The sequence below is a fragment of the Melozone crissalis genome, unplaced genomic scaffold (genome assembly GCF_028551555.1).
Source record: "Melozone crissalis strain CALT ecotype California unplaced genomic scaffold, PUWL_Pcris_2 ptg000063l_1, whole genome shotgun sequence".
Classification (NCBI taxonomy): Eukaryota; Metazoa; Chordata; class Aves; order Passeriformes; family Passerellidae; genus Melozone; species Melozone crissalis.
Genome location: NW_026535841.1, coordinates 1,314,072 through 1,330,351, shown reverse-complemented (window position 1 = coordinate 1,330,351; position 16,280 = coordinate 1,314,072). Strand labels below are relative to the sequence as shown.

The 16,280-nt window shown below is 46.0% G+C and overlaps 1 pseudogene; it reads right to left on the bottom strand.

Annotated features, from left to right (window-relative positions):
• Positions 1 to 3,517: 3,517 nt before the first annotated feature.
• Positions 3,518 to 4,727, bottom strand: LOC128945315 (cytochrome b-like; annotated as a pseudogene).
• Between the last annotated feature and the right edge of the window lie 11,553 nt (positions 4,728 to 16,280).

Below are 16,280 nucleotides of genomic sequence, written 5' to 3'. Positions count from 1 at the left end.
GTTGCACACAGGTAGGGTTATTAGAAAAGAAAGGCCTTATAAAATCAGGCCTTCCTATTGTTATGTTTGCCCAATTATCCCATCATCAAAAACCCCAAACAATACTAAAAGTAGTAGCAATTTTATTTGAATATTTAAAATAAAAAAATATAAAATTGGATAGAATAGAATTTGATTAAAATAAGGGATAATTTGGTTCCAATAATAGCGCATAAGCAAAAGATAACCACGGGGTGTGGGGTGCAGGGCTCTGGGACCCTTGCCAAATCACATACAAGCTTTCCAAGTGAAGATTCTTCCTTATATGCCATGGGTCAATGCCGCTTCCTCCCATTTCCAATTTGTCACACTTCTACCTCCGCCCTCATTATCACCTTTACCACGCATGTGCCACCACTCAGTTTGGTGGTCGCAGAAGTCTTTGGGGGTTGTCTGATGAAGATTTTGTAGTCTTCCTCTTTGTCCTTTAATTCACCTTTGGGTTACACGTGCCCACTAAGCCAATACAATGTAAGCCAAAACTAACATCATTACTGCATTTAAGCATCAAGGCAATAAATGCCTTATAATAATTAGCATTTGCTAGGGTCACAACCAGAGTGTCCCTTCTTTGTTAATTTTTAGCAACCATTATCTCTTGCTTTCCTCCTGTTCCTGAACACCTGCCGGGAGGGGGGGGGAGGCAGAGCCCCTCCTCTCTCTTTTTCTTTGGCATTACAACTTTTTCCTGTTTTAATATTTCCAAATATTAATTACTGTATCAATATTTACTGTATCAATATTGATTCTTGTTTCAATTTTTATCAGCACAAATCATACCTATTTACCACACTGTGGTAAATTCCCAGCTGGCCTGTTCCATCTTCTATGTGCAGCCAGCTAACTTCCCATGGGAATAGTCATGAGTGCAGTTAGCACAACAAGCTGTTGCGCTAAGAAAACTGTTTGCATCTGTAATAAACAAGAAACCTGTCCCATGAGCATCCACGAAAGAAAAATGTAATCACCTGAGTAAGAGTGAGTCTTAAAAAGAGAGTCTTAACATGTACACACTAATACACCTTCTAAGCAATAAATTGTGTGGCAAGGAAACTACCAGCCAGCTGGAGTTGAACACGACGTCTGTGAAAACAGTATAAAAATGATTTATGTGAATAAAGAATTGGCTTTCCCTGCATGAAGAAGCTGAGTCCCGGCTGCTTTATTGGCACAGCAATGTGTCTTCACTCAGCAAGAGCACTTGAAGGGTGTATTGATGAAACACTTGAGTTTGATTCCCAGAATAGGAAGGAGAGGCATTAAGTCTAATAAACAGGGCAAAGTCTTTTGAATTCCTTTAGCTTTAACAGGAGTGCTGAACCATGTATTCCCCCACTGCAGTGCTTACTGTGTGCAAGTGGCTATCTTGGCCTTGAGCATAAGGAGAGTGGTCTTGCTAAGAAGGTAGCTGGAATGCATTCAAAGGAAAGAAAGTGTTTTAGGAGGCTCTTGACCACCAAAGGAGAGTTTGAGGAATGGGAATATTTCTGAAATGACTGTGTCAGGAACTGGAGTCGTGTCCCAGGCCCTGCCATATTTGATCCATGTTTAAGCAGGTTGACAAGACAATGAAGAAACGTGTCTTGTTTAACAGGTGGGACCTTGACCCTTGAAAGAGAAACAATGGATTGGTCAATGGGTGGGCAGTCAAGCTTTGAAAGGAGAGCTATGCACAATGGAGCCCTTGGTGGCAGGGAGTCATGGAGTCATCCTGAGCCATCATGGCCTCATCTCACACGCCAGGCATGTGTGAGCTGCTGCTCTAACTCCTGCTGTAAAATTCCACTCCTGAGCAGGAGATACAAGGCCTAGTTCTAGGCTGGCGGGTTGAGAAGGACGAGATGCACAGCATTTTGATCCAGGGGATGTACTGGAAGTGCACTGCCTACCTGCCCCTGCTGCCGAGCACCACACTCCAACTCCTTCTCCTGTTCAGTGGATTTTTGGGAATCCAGAGGTCAGTATGTATTATATGCTACTGCAACTAATGGAATGAATTTGCTTTGCAAGCCCAGTTTTGTCCTGGGTTATTTTGTGCATGGGTCACCTGAACCTGTGACAATGACCAGCAGGGATCTACAGGACACTCCTACTCTGATGTCAATAAATTCTGAGAATTGATTGAAATATGTCAATAAATTGGAGGTAATGTTTAGCCTGTAAGTTTCAGCAAAGTACTGAATATCTTAGTTCCATGGATACAAACTACTAGGTGAGATTGCAGGGTGTGCAGGGCTTAGGGAAGTGATTCCCTGTGCACCCAGCACTGAAATCAAGTAATGCCTCCTTTCTAACCCTGAGCTGGCAGCAGGGATCAGGCCTTGCTTGGTCACTTGCATTTTGACAACTTCTGTTAGCAGGTAAGAAAGGTCCAAATGAAACCTCCTCCAGCTGTTTTCCTCTGGTTGATCTTTTTAGGCACCAAAGCTCTGTGCCATGGGTGGCCTGGGTGTGTGCAGAGCAATGCAGCCCCCACAAAGCCCTTGGTTTCCCCACGAGTTGCCAGTTTGACTGCTTCCAAAGGGGAAGAAAGGCAGAGATGTACATCCACAGGAGCCCTGGCCATGTCCAATGAAGGTGCAAATATATGGGGAGATTTGTTAGCAATGATTTCAGCTGTTATGCCAACCCAGTGCCTTCTCTCCTGCTTCTTTTCATTATAGGTGAGTAATGCAATAGTTGGCTCTCACAATTAAGAGATAGATATTATGTGGATAGATATTATGTTCAAATGTAAAGTGCTGTTATTGTAATATGTCCTCCCATAGTCCTCTTTCTTATCCCCCTTGTAATAGTCTTGGTAGTCAGGGCATTTGGGGAGGGCTGGCTTGTGACCATCAGGCGGGGTGTAACAACACCTGACCTCCAATCAAGATGCAAGAAAGTAATCTCCACCACTGGATGGCAGAGAAAGAATTGACTGACAAAACATTGGGAGGGGCTAAGGGTATAAAAAGCAGAGCATCCCTTTTGTAGAAGAACATGTGGCTGCTAATCATGGAGACTTCCCAGTGCTGCAATCTTTCCTTATACAGTCTTTTCTTAAGGTTCAATAAACCTTTAAAAACTTAAAGGTTGCCACCTTCTCGTAGTGACATCAGAAGGTTGCCTTGGTTCACGGAAGCCCTGAATGTCAGAGCCCGCTCCTATCTTCCTGATTGGGGTGTCCAGGGCACCTACACTGGAGTGCGGATACTTTCATGTATATACCTAGCTGCCCCTGTGGCTACAGACACCCCCTTTTTAGCTGAACGCCTTGACAGGAGCTTTACCAAACCAGTGGCATCCTAATGCTCTTTCTGTTTCAAAATCAGAAACTCAGTCACTAAGAAAGAGCAGGAAGACATACAAAAGCCAGGTTAGGATACACCCTAACCTACGTAGAGAGGAAACATCTACTTACTTGTGAAATGTGTCATAAAATATGCACCATAAGTGATGTCATAGGCAGCGAAAAGCAAAGGAGCAATTCACTCAATCATTTTAACACTGTCCTGCAAGTTTGCAGGCTGCGCTCACACAGTGGAAAAAGCAAAGCTCCTGTGAGTGTGCAACCGCCCACTGACAATTGCCTCAGAGGGAATAGAATTAGAATGATTGTGAAGTATGTGAATGGGGCTACTTGGCCAATGATGAAGGGGTGTCCTACTGGCTGGCTGCCTACTCAGGTTAGGATGAGGACGTTGGCGACTAGGGTTCAGAATAGGATTTGTGATAGGGGGCGGAAGGGTATTGATCGTAGTTTTGATGTATGTAGTAGTGGGGTGAGGAATACGACGAGGACTGAGGCGGCTAGAGCTAGTACGCCTCCTAGTTTGTTTGGGATGGATCGGAGGATGGCGTAAGCAAATAGGAAATATCACTCGGGTTTGATGTGAGGAGGGGTGACTAGGGGGTTGGCTGGGGTGAAGTTTTCTGGGTCACCTAGGAGGTTGAGGGAGAATAGGGCTAGTGAGATGAGCAGGGAGAACATTGGTACGAATCCTAGGATGTCTTTGATGGTGCAGTATGAGTGGAAGGGGATCTTGTCACAGTCTGTGGGAATGCCTACCAGGTTGTTTGAGGCTTTTTCATGGAGAAAGGTGAGATGGACGAGAGTAAGGCCTATGATGACGAAGGGAAGGAGGAAGTGGAGAGCGAAGAATCGGGTCAGTGTGGGGTTGTCCACAGAGAACCCTTCTCAGGCTCATTTGACTAGTGTTTGCCCGATGTAAGGGATGGCAGAGAATAGGTTTGTGATTACAGTAGCTCCTCAGAATGATATTTGGCCTCATGGTAGGATGTATCCTACAAAGGCGGTTGCTATGAGGGTTAGGAGGAGGATGACTCCAATGTTTCAGGTTTCTTTGTTTAGGTATGAGCCATAGTAGAGTCCTCGGCCAATGTGTGGGTAGATGCAGATGAAGAAGAAGGAGGCTCCATTTGTGTGGAGGCTGCGGATGAGTCAGCCGAATTGTACGTCTCGGCATATGTGAGCGACAGAGGAGAAGGCTAGATTGTTATCTGCTGTGTAGTGCATAGCTAGCAGAAGACCTGTGACGATTTGAGTAATTAAGCAAATGCCTACTAGAGACCCGAAGTTTCATCATGTTGAGATGTTTGATGGTGCTGGGAGGTCGATTAGGGCGTTATTGATGATTTTGAGGATTTGGTGGTTTTTACAAAGGTTGAGGGCCATTGGTTATTTCTGTATGTGGCTACGAGGACGATGAGAATGGATAAGGTGAATGATCCTAAGTAAGCTTTGATTAGGCCTGAGTGGAGGGTGGTGGCAGTTTTGGTTGCTGTAAGTTGTAGGCTGATTAGCCCCTCTGGACCTACTATTTTGTATCAGGAGAGGTCAATTAGGTGGGATGCGATGTTCTGTCCTCCTTTGAGGAAGTTGGTTATACTTAGGCGGTGGGTTAAGGGGTTAAAGTATCCTAGGGATGTTGAGAAGTTTGAGAAGGGGGCTTGTTTTGTGAGGATGAGAAAGCTTTAGCTTGGACAACAGGAGCAGGAGCCTCGTGAGGGACCTTCAGCATCTCCTCAGTGCATCCAAATATTTGAGCCACTTTTGGAAGCGACTTTTCCCCCTTTTTTTCCTTGGGTATATATATTTTTTTGGTTTGTTTGTTTGTTTGCTTGGAGGAAGAGGCTGTTCATTTTCTTCTTCTCCCAACTAAAGTTCTTTTCATCATTATTTTCTGCCCTTTTATAGCACTGGGACTGCATCTGCTAGAATTTTAATTTCCAAGGTATCACTTCTGGAGAATGCAGTAGTTTTGCCTGAGAACACATCATTCTGTGCAGAGACCTTGGTGCAGAAGGACCTGTTGTGGTTCCAGGCCAGCCAGTATGGCCTTACACATCACTTTGAGCTTAGTAGTGCCCGTGCCTTTTGGCAGCCCAGGGAATCAGTGTGTGTTGAGTTTGGGAACTGAGCAGGAGGTCAATGCCCTTGCATTCCAGCTGGTGCTCAGAGATCACAGGAGCTGGGAGGGGCTGGGCTGCATTTCTAATTCCAGCCACTTCAGCACCACCAGTGTGGTCGAGTCCAAGAGAAGAACTTGCCCGAGCACAGATGCACAAAGAGTGCAATTCCCAGTGCAATGCTCTGGGTCTGATCCCTTTCCATAAGGACCTACACACTCCACATTCCCCAAGAGTGTGCTTTTTTGAAGCAACAGGAGAGCAATCTCAGGATTGTAGTTGAGCGGGGCACTGGCTACCAAGTTCTGATATCTGTAGCAACAGAGAGGACAGTAAAGAGAGATTTCAGTAACGAAATCTATCTATCTATCTATCTATGTAACATTTACATAACGGAATCTTCTGGGCTCTCGTCCAAGGCAGTTGGAGGTGCAAACATCACCAAAACCATCCCTTTCTGGAGAGGATTAGAGACATGTTCCCTCGACCGGTTCTGAGCAGGCAGAGATGTTTTCCCCTCCAGATATGGTGGGTTTTTTTCCCCTCAGAGTTGCTTTCCTCCTCCAGCCTCTTCTGCCCTCAAGTCCCCAGTTAATTCTTTCAATTTCTGCCTGTCCTGGAGAGGTGGAACAATTCCATGTTTAGGTGGTGTTTGGTGACTCTGGTCACACATGCATTATGTGACACACAGTTTACTTCACTGGCATCCCCAGGGCTGTGTAAGTGCATTCATTCATGGGGCCTAGGGGAGTCTTCTCTTTCCCTCAGCAGCAGCAGCAGCAGCAGCAGGGAGCGGTGGCAGGGTCAGGACGAGGAGGAGGTGCCTGCCCTGGCTCTTTGCGCCCGGGCCCCAGGCCAGGAGGGCTCTGGCTGCAGCAGGGCGCTCTTTGGGCAGCCCCTGGCAGCCTCTGCACGGAGCACGGCACGCTGCCCCGTCCTGCTTGTGCCACTTTTCTTCAGCAATACTCTAGCTCCTCTTCACAAGGAAAGAACTCCAGCAATCTAAAAAGAGATCATTCAAGTACAGTTCTACCTGCCTTTGTATTGTATTTCAGGGCATGTATTTTTTTGTCTAGAATTTCATGATTTTTATGAAGACATGCATTCATATCTGCACATTTTTGTAGTTTTTATTATTCATATACCAAAACACACCTTTTTAAATTCTGGATTTATTGCAGTTGGTAATTTTAAGGTAGTATATTTTAAAATGTCACAAAACAACACCCTTTGAGTAGTTTTTCTCACTTTAAAAAAAACCCTCATAAGCCATTTTAGTCTCTGTCTCTCCAAGTTGGTTCATACCGGCCTATTTTAAATCAGGGCTACAATACTTTTATAGGATTCAGAGAGCTCCAATGAAATGCCCACCAGTGATTCCTCTTGTGGAATGTCATGGCCCTGCCATAAAGCCTCTTTTCACTTTTTTTTTCTCTCATTAGCCCAACTGCAAAAACATGTTTAGTTGCAAACTTACACAAGATGAGCAAAATGAAAATGATGTGATGGGGCTTTGGGAGCTCCTTGCTGATCTTTCTGCTTCTTCAGCTGAGCAAGGCTCTGATCCAGGCAAAGAGATTGCACTTAGTGCTACACGACCATTTGGCTGGAACTCTGCTGATTTCTAGTAGCAGTTGGAGGCCTCTATCTCCCCAGAATGTTTTGGCTGAGCCAAGCTTTGTCAGGACTTCCTTCTCTGTGCAAAAATTAGGGATTAGTCGAGTGTTTTTGCCAAAGAGCTCCTGAGAAGCAAGTGTTGTGCTAGGTTTCTCAGGAGTGTATCCGTTAAGTTCATTGCTGGCAAACAGAAAGTAAGGCCATTGTAGCAGTGCAGCCAAGAGCTGGTCACTCCCTGCAAAGGGCTGGTGTATGACGTGAAAACACCACGTTCCAGGAGGGGCGAGCAGGGTCAATGTGCTCAAGGTACTGCCAATGAGGTTTGGGTTCACTTAGAGAGTAGTCAGGAGTGGTGAGCACTGTAAGATCCAGCTGCAGTCCCCATCCATGTCCCTTTCAGTGCTGGCTTTAGGGTGTCTGCAGCCTGGATCCAGAGCACCCTGGGGGGCTCCTGAGGCTGCCTTTGCACCCAGGGTGAGGATGCCCAGGAGCCCCTGAGGCCGCAGTGGAGACCAGGGCTGGGGCTTGTGGCCTGGCAGGTGTGGCTCTGGGGGCTGTGACATGCCAGGGCATGGGTCACTGTCACTGCCCTCCGCAGCCCTGGATAGCTCTGTGATGCTCCAGGAACAAGGGCCAGAATGGCTATTGAGTAGCCTAACTGGCTAACTTACGGTTTTGCCTGAGCCAGAACCTCTAGGCCAAATGCCTTGCAGTAGAGACCCCTGGAGGACCGAGTGAAGGAAGCAGAGGAGGCCCTTCTGTGGTGTAAAGGGCAGCAAATTCATCAGGAGACGCCGGGGAAGGTTCTGCAGGGCAGAATTTCCAAAGGGAACAGATGTTGAAAGAACCTCCAGCACCCCTGTGCACGGGTTTTTAAAATCTTTCAAAACAGGGGGTGGACCCCATATAGTAACCAATAAGCGACTCTTGGGGTGTGGTTTTGAGGGTGAAGCCCCAAAATGGATAGCCTTCAAGAAATAATGAGTTAAAACATGGAATGTGAAACATTCGAAGAAAGCATAGCACTTAGGAAACATATAGAGCAATAAATCGGCTAAGGCATGGAACACAATGACAGGAAAGAGAGATAGGGATAGGGGAATTGATGGGCTAAGCATGTTCAGAGCCAACAATGTCAAACTGACCCTAAGAGCCTTGCCAAGCCATGGGGACTAAGCCAAGTACACCGGGAATTGGCCATATTAGGATAAGAGTTCAAAAGTTTAAGGAGGAAGACTCATCAGGTGGCCCCTGCCCACGATGAAGGCAACCGGAACGACCACCAAAATGATCCTCAAAAGAGATGTCTCCGCCCATGCTCCGCCTACACCATGCCTCTTATGAATAGGCATGCGAGAACATGATTGTGCATGTGATATGATGTAACTTTATATTCAAAACTGTATAAAAGGCTTGCTTCGGTTACGAGATACTTAGAAATCCCTTTTGTGATTTCTCCGACGCGTCGTAATAAAATACCTCCTGTCTATGCTGACTTAAATTGAGTCTCTTAGGCAGTTATTCTCGCCTTTTGGGGCAAAATTCGGCATCATATCTGGCGACCCAGGTGGGACATCCAGACGGGAGATTGGGGCCTTAAGGGGTCCTCCGGAGCCGGGTCCGGGCCCGGGACCCTCCAGGCGCCCCTGACAGATTTTTGTCAGAGGAGACTGCCCCCCCGGACCAGCGCTCTTTGGTGGATGGAGGGTTTCCTGCATCTCCTGCTTCAATTAAGAGGTATTTCAATTGTTTATTGCTTATTGATTTTGGAGTAAAGCGCTTTATTTGGGAAACGAGGACCAGACGTGGTCACTCGACGGGAAAGCCAGGGGACGCCTTGGCAAAATCACATTTGGAATCGGGGTTAGAGCCCCGTTTGGAATTGGGGTCAGAGTCCCCATTTGGAATCGGGGTTAGAGCTCTGTTTGGAATCGGGGTTAGAGTCCCCATTTGGAATTGGAATATTTGTTAAAAGAGTGTGTGTTTTTGGAATTGGAGTATTTTTTAAAAGAGTGTGTGTTTTTTCCTTCATCTTAAATGTTGTTGCTTTGTTTGAATCTCTAAATGTTGTTGCTTTGTTTGGATCTTTAAACTTCACCTGGGAATGTATCCAGTCAAGCCCGGGACCCTGTCCAATTTTTCCCTTTCCCTGATAAGGTTTTGAGGAGATATTTGTGTCATGCTTTTGTCTAATATTGTTATGTTGTCTACAAGTATTTTGTAATTTGCAAAGATGCGAGTTCTGATTGCGGGATAAGGACTTGGTATTTTGTGGTAACCGCAATTTTTGTGTATGTAAGAATTTATTGTGATGTTATCTGCAAACTGTACCTTGGTTTACAGCTGTTTTTACGGGTGTGTGTGACGGCCCGAAGTTTACCAGTGTCGGTACTACACGGTTTGCCAACGACATCTTGTGGTAAAGCGGTGTACTTTGATAGACCGGAAAGGTAGGACAGTTTGGATTAAAGAGTGTGGGTATGAATGAGAGCGAATGAGCGATTGGAAATTGTGTGTATGAAGTGTTAAAATAAATTAACATACAGTGTTTGCGGGAAAGAGACTAAAGCGAAAACACAGACGCAAAGAATAGCCATGGGAGGTCAACAGAGCAAGGACGTAAATATGAAAACCCCCTTAGGATGTATCCTAAAGCACTGGAAGGACTTGGGAGGAATTCCGGGGGGAAACATAAGTAAGAAAACACTCCTTAAATATTGCACACAGTGGTAGCCATTGTATAAATTAGATGACAATGAGAAATGGCCGCCAGAGGGAACAACTAATTATAATACTATTTTACAACTGATGCTTTTCCTCCGCCGGCTTAATAAATGGGACGAGGTGATGTATGCTGACATGTTCTTTACCCTAAGAAATAAACCAGAGTGGCAGAAAGAATGCGGGGTAAACGTAGCACCTCAGGACCCCTTAGTGTTGGCCCTGGAAAAAGATAAGAAAGGTTCAAAGCCTAAAGAACGTTGCTGTGATGCATGTAGCATTGGGCAACAATGTCTTAAGTTAACAAGAAGAGACAGTGGAAAGGAGAGCGAAATAAGCCTGTGGGAATACCATCCCTTCGCTCCAGGGCGGGAAGGGCCTCTTCCCAGGCCAAAAGAGGAACAAGGGGATCCTAGCCCATTAAAGGAACTGGATCGATGGTGGAAATCTAGGTTTGGGCACAGCCCCCAGAAACTAGACAACAGTTGGGAGGAGGGTACCCCATTAAAATCAGGGATCGATGAAAGGAAAAACAGCCCTCAGGGACTAGAAAGTCCACAGGGGTCAGGGAGCTACATGGATGCTGACAGCCCACCCAGACTGGAAGTCGAAGGGGAGGAAGGTAGTCCATCAGGAGCAGAGAGCTGAAGGGAGACACGTAGCCTGCCCGAACTCAGTCCATATGGGGATAACAACACATCCAGAGGTGGAGGCATCTGTAGAATGGAGACCAGCACACCAAGGACTGGGGACAAAGATAACCCACTGGGAAGCGGCCTCTCTAAATTGAGAGGTGACGTCTCTGAATTGAGATACAGTGAGAAGAATAATAATGAAACAGGCGAAAAGGAGGTAGAGAGCAACTCACAGAAACTGAATATAATAATTCAGATAGAAGATAAGAGGGATGAGAAAAGAGCAGAGGACGAGAGGGACAGCAGCCCAGGACAGGATAGGGGCCGGCAGATACAGAAAGGGCTACAGATGCAAAACGAGAATCGGATGGATTGTGTAATAGAGATGGGAGGTGAAGATGAAGAACAGGAAGGGGAAAAGAGGAAAGAGAAGAGAAAGAATAGGGGAGACACTGAGGCGCAGGAAGAAGATCCCGGGGAGGGGATCAGTCACTCGTATTATACCAGATCTGTGGCACGGGGGGAAGCAAAGCAAAGGGAGAAAGGGAACCATACGATAGCTCCTCTCCGACAGCTTATGCCAATGGTGGGGGAGAAGACTAGAGTAAAGGTGCCATTCTTGACAAGTGATCTAAACAATTGGAGGGATGAGGCAAAGAATTTCAGGAGGAATCCAGAGGGGATAGCGAAGAGATTTGAGTTGATGGCAAAAAATTTAGATATTGATTGGGAAGATATAGAGGTGATGCTGTCAGAGTTGACGGATACAGAAAGGGAACTCGTATTGGAAACAGGAAGACGACATGCTCAAGTACTATCAGGGAGACTAGAAGATAATTTTCCCAGTAGTAAACCAGAGTGGGACCCGGGCAATGCAGAGCACTATCAGTGATTAGTGCAGTATAGAAAACTGATAGCGATGGGCTTGCGTAATGCGATTCCTAAGGCTATCAATTGGTCAATGCTATATGACATCAGACAGGAAAAAGATGAGACCCCATCGGAGTTCCTGGATAGGCTTAGGGCAGCGATGAGACAATACACACCCCTGGACCCAGCAACAGAAGAAGGGAAACAGCACTTGTTAGGGTTGATGATGGGACAGAGTAACCCAGACATCAGGAAGAAATTACAAAAGCTTGAGCATCCAGCAAATAAGAACCTGGAGACACTGCTGAATGAGGCATGGAAGGTATACAATAATAGAGAAGTTGAGGAGAAGAAAAAGGAGGACAGGAGGATAGCTCGAGTAGTGGCTGTAGCAGTGGCAGCTCAGAGGACAGGTTACTCAGAACCTGGAACTAGGGGAAGAGGTAGAGGCAACCCAGTAGGAGGGAGGGGGAGGCTCCAACCCCACCCGACTACAGTAGGGCCAAATCAGTGTGCTTACTGCCTAGAGATAGGACACTGGAAGCAAGAATGCCCCCGACTAAGGGAAAGGCTGATGGCCACCACTACTACCACACATCAGGAGAGTGAATGAGGGGGACCGGTGGGCCGTACCCTAGCAGACCCACTGGTTAAAATAGAGCTAGGGGAAGGTAAAAAGGAATTGAACTTTTTGATTGATACTGGAGCAACCTTTTCGGTTTTAAATCAGGAATTGGTACCTAAAAGTGATGAATTTGTACAAGTTGTGGGAGCAACAGGCCAACCAGAAAAGGCTTACTTTTTGAAACCTATTAAATACAAAATCGGGAAACAAATGGGAATTCACCAGTTCCTGTATTTACCAAATTCGCCAAAGCCCTTATTGGGGAGAGACCTGTTGGAGAACTTGGGAGCCATAATAAAGTTCAACAAAGACAAATTGGAATTTCAAGTAAATGAGGAACAACTGATTACAGCTTTAAGCCTAACAATCAGTTGTGTGGAACCCAAACCTGAGAATCACAATTCCGAGCGAATTCTGAGCGAGACATACCCATTAGTCTGGGCTACTGATATACCGGGAAGATCAAAACAAGCAACACCGATTGTTGTTGAACTTGAAGTTGGGGCGAAACCGGTGAAAAGAAAATAATACCCTCTGAGGATAGAAGACAGGAAAGGGATTGAGCCCATAATCAAAAGGTTTTTAGAACTAGGGTTATTGGTAGAATGCGAATCGGATTTTAATACGCCAATCTTGCCAGTAAAGAAACCTAATGGGGCTTATAGGCTAGTTCAGGATCTGAGAGCAGTAAATGAAATAACCAAGACATTACATCCGGTAGTTGCTAACCCATACACGCTTCTAACTAGACTAAAGGATAATTTGGCTTGGTTCACCGTATTAGATTTGAAAGATGCATTCTTCTGCCTTCCCCTAGCCCCCGAGAGCCAAAAGATTTTTGCTTTTGAGTGGGAATCTGTAGATAGAGGAAGAAAGACTCAACTTACCTGGACGGTATTGCCCCAAGGATGGAGCAATTCCCCCACGATTTTTGGGAACCAGTTAGCCAAAGAATTAGAACAGTGGGAAAGGCCGCTGGGAGATGGCACCCTTCTGCAGTACGTAGACGACCTCCTAATAGCAACAGTGACAGAGGAAGAATGCATTGAATGGACTATTTCCTTACTAAATTTCCTGGGTTTAAGTGGATATCGAGTCTCTCAACAGAAAGCACAGCTGGTGCAAAAGGAAGTGGTGTACCTGGGATACGAAGTCTCCAGAGGACAGCGATCCCTGGGAGCAGCTAGGAAAGAAGCCATCTGCCAGATGCCTAAACCAGAGACGGTGAGAGATCTACGCACCTTTCTGGGGATGACAGGTTGGTGTCGGCTATGGATCTACCAGTACGGGATACTCGCTAAACCACTGTATGATTTGTTGAAGGAAACCGAGAATGTCCTAGTTTGGACTCCCGAAGCAGAAGGGGCCTTCAAGAAGTTAAAGCTGGAGCTAATGAGAGCACCAGCCCTAGGTCTCCCAGATGTATCAAAACCATTCTGGCTGTTCTCCCATGAGCGACAAGGGATGGCCCTAGGAGTCTTGGCACAGCAGTTGGGACCACATAAGAGAGCCGTGGCCTACTTCTCCAAGCAGCTAGATGAAGTAAGTAAAGGATGGCCAGGCTGTCTGAGGGCAGTAGCCGCAGTGATAATTAACATAGAAGAGGCCAGGAAGCTCACGTTGGGTCAGAAAGTGACTGTGCTAGTATCTCACGCTGTGTCGGCTGTGCTGGAACAGAAAGGCAATCATTGGTTGTCGCCCTCCAGATTCCTAAAATACCAGGCCATCCTGGCTGAATCAGATGATGTAACAATTCAGATAACTAACATTGTGAACCCAGCTTCATTTCTAGAAGGGAGAGCCCCAGCAGAACCCATCGAACACGACTGCCTGGAAACAATTGAAGCCGTCTACTCCAGTCGCCCGGACCTCAAAGAGGAGCCGTTCGAAGATGCAGACAACTGGTTTTCAGATGGCAGCAGCTTCGTGAAGCAGGGAGTAAGAATGGCTGGCTATGCAATCACTACCACAGAAAGAGTAATTGAGTCAAACCCTTTGCCTGCAGGGACTTCAGCCCAAAAGGCAGAGCTGATAGCTCTGACTCGAGCCCTGGAATTGGCGGAGAACATGCAAATTAATATATGGACAGACTCTAAATATGCCTTTTCCGTTGTACATGCTCATGGAGCCATCTGGAAAGAAAGAGGACTGTTGACTACACAAGGGAAAACAATCAAGCATGCAGAGGAGGTTCTGCGATTGCTAAAGGCGGTCCAACTCCCAGCACAAGTGGCCATAATACATTGTAAGGGACACCTGAAAGGTAATACTATTCCAGAAATAGGGAACAGGAAGGCAGATGCAGAAGCTAAATTGGCTGCCACAAGGGCTAGGAAAGTGAAAGTAACGGCCTTAATACCAGGAGAACTGGATACCAACATCCAGCCAAATTACCAGGAATCAGATCATAAATGGATTCAAAGAAATAAGGGCAAAATATTAGAGAATGGTTGGGGTCAACTGGAAACAGGACAGTTAGTAATACCAGGAAACGTGATGTGGCAGTTTATAAAAGCAGAACATGAGAAAGCCCACTGGGGCTTGGATCCGCTTTATCAGTACCTGCAAGCTAGGATAGCAGGACCGAAATTTTTTACCACCATAAAACATGTCACATCCCAGTGTGAGCGATGCTTGAAGAACAACCCGAATACAGGAACTAAGATACACCAGGGAGCAATAAATCGAGGTAAATTTCCAGGTGAAGTATGGCAAATTGATTTTTCTGAACTCCCAAGAAAAGGGGGGTTTCGGTACTTGTTGGTATTAACTGATACATTTTCTGGGTGGCCTGAAGCATTCCCTTGCAGGACAAATAAGGAAAGAGAAGTAACTAAAGTATTTTTGAATGAAATTATTCCACGGTTTGGAGTACCGAAGAACATTTCTTCGGATAGGGGTATACATTTCTGTGCAAAAATAGTGAGAGCAATAAGCAAAGCATTACAAATTAAATGGCAACTACACACACCTTACCGTCCACAGGCCAGTGGGCAAGTGGAAAAGATGAATCATCTCATCAAACAGCAAATTGCCAAATATGCCAGGAGACTAATTTGCAGTGGTATCAAGCTTTGCCTATTGCTCTGCTGAGGCTGAGAGTCAAGCCAAGATCAAAAGAAAGGTTAAGCCCATTTGAAATCTTGTATGGTAGACCTTATGCTATGCAAGTTGTAAATGGGGACGCCATAGACCAAATTGGTAATCAGTACATTTACGATTATGTAATTACGGTGGGGAAACAGTTTGATAAAAATGCTACTGTAATGATGGAGCACCAACCTAAACAACCTGATTGCAAATTGCATCCGTTTAATCCCGGTGATTGGGTGTATGTTAAGAATCTTTTAGGAAAACCCCTACAAGAGAAGTGGGAGGGACCTTTCCAAGTGCTGCTGACTACCTTCACCGCGGTTCGGATCAAAGAGCGACCTACGTGGATTCATTACTCACGGGTCAAGAGGGCTCCGGAGAACAAACAAGAGGAGTAGACATCATGATCCTGACTCCACCTCAAACCTTTACAACTCTGATCATTGGACTCTTGATAAGTATAGCCTTTCCCCAAGACTCTGCCCCAATAGACCCATGGTCTTATGCACACCAGTGTATCCACCCGGAGTTGGGAATGAGGGGACCCTATTTCGAAGTTTATGCTCTGCGTAACAATCAGCCATACCCGAGTAAAGTATGGGATCAGTCCTCCATGGTAGCATACAAGGGAGACCAAATCCAAATTGGGTGTCGAGAGCTTGACCCGGTAGAAGGAAAAACAAGGCGGCTAGTATTAACAATTAAACCCTTGATGCCAGCCTCTGAACATAACCTAATTACTTTTAGTCCAGTGAAGATGGGCCAGCCCACTGTCTGGACCCAGCAAAAGAGCCCAATCTCATGCCAGTGGAGTGACTTCCGGGAAGATCCACCCGGATCACAACCCCAAAACTCGGTAATCTATACAGAAGATTCGCTTGGGGAACTACATCCTCGAAACATAACCTTTGACCCCCACCCTCTTCTCTCTCCTGCGGGAAAGATCGTAGTATCTAGTGGTCCTGAGGAAGGGAGGGCACAGTGTGAGATGGCATTTAGATTAGACCAGTCGGTGACGTTCACATGCGAAAGGGAGTTGAAAACGCTGGAGCGGGGTTTTGGCTTCCCTAGGCGTGCTGTCCAATATGAGGTGGCATTATCGGGAGACATGATCCCATTGTATCCAGATCTAGACTTACCCCAAGAAACCACTCCACTGGTGGAATGTAAAGTAGTGCATAACCTGACCTTTATAGGGCCTCAGGTGATAAGAAAATCTAATGAACTAAAATTATTGTTAGACCCCACTTACTCTCTGAAAAAGGTGC